This window comes from Pygoscelis adeliae, unplaced genomic scaffold, assembly GCF_000699105.1.
Source record: "Pygoscelis adeliae isolate BGI_AS28 unplaced genomic scaffold, ASM69910v1 Scaffold286, whole genome shotgun sequence".
Lineage (NCBI taxonomy): Eukaryota > Metazoa > Chordata > Aves > Sphenisciformes > Spheniscidae > Pygoscelis > Pygoscelis adeliae.
In genome coordinates this window covers 13,709-14,532 of record NW_008825076.1, presented here as the reverse complement: position 1 = coordinate 14,532, position 824 = coordinate 13,709, and positions in this window count along the sequence as shown.

The following is an 824-nucleotide window of genomic DNA, read 5'->3' as shown; positions in this document are numbered from 1 at the left end:
GGGAGGGAAGAAGGGGGGGGGAAGGGAGGGGAAATGGAAAGGGAAGGGGGGGGAAATGGAAAGGGAGAGGGGGGGAATAGACACGCAGTATCCGCTTTCGCAGCATTCCACAAGTGACAGTCTTACATTTACAGAAAACCGAGAACAACTTCCTGTGACTCGCAGTGTGTCATCGCTGCGGTTATCGGGCGGGGTGTTACATCACAGGGTTCTTATTAGAGATGGAAAACGAAACGGCTCCATTTTCTCTGTAAGTGGCAAGTGCAAAAAACCCACACAGATAAAGAAGGGGAAAAACCCAACAGCACAGTTTAACCCTTTCAGTTTTTCTTCTCTCATTAATAACTTTGCCTGATGATGAAAATTTGCTTGAAAGCATCCGGTTCAGCCCCTTAACAACCCGAGGTGCACCTGAACTACCATACCGGTACGCCCTCTGCATCGGTCCCTTGTTCATACTGCAGTCACGTCAGTTTGCGCTTGGGCTCCAGTTTGTAGAGAATAAAATATTTTCTTAACAGGGAAGCAATGCACAGACTACAAAGCATTTGTGCCGTGATCCCATCTGCCAGGTACGGATGCAAAGGCTGCTAGATCTGGTTCTTGGCCCGCTCCAGCACTACAAAGCTATCCTGAGAGACCTTGCAGCCTTCCCCCGCCCCACCTTAACATGCTAACCCTTGAACCAAAAAGATCTCTAAGGTGAAGCGGCCTTCTCAACTGCCTGTTCCTTTGGGAAGAAATAGGTACAGAGGGTGCGAGCTGAAGTCAAGAGATCTCCCAAGTGTCTGCAGGACTCTGCCTGCATGGATGACCGCCGGCAG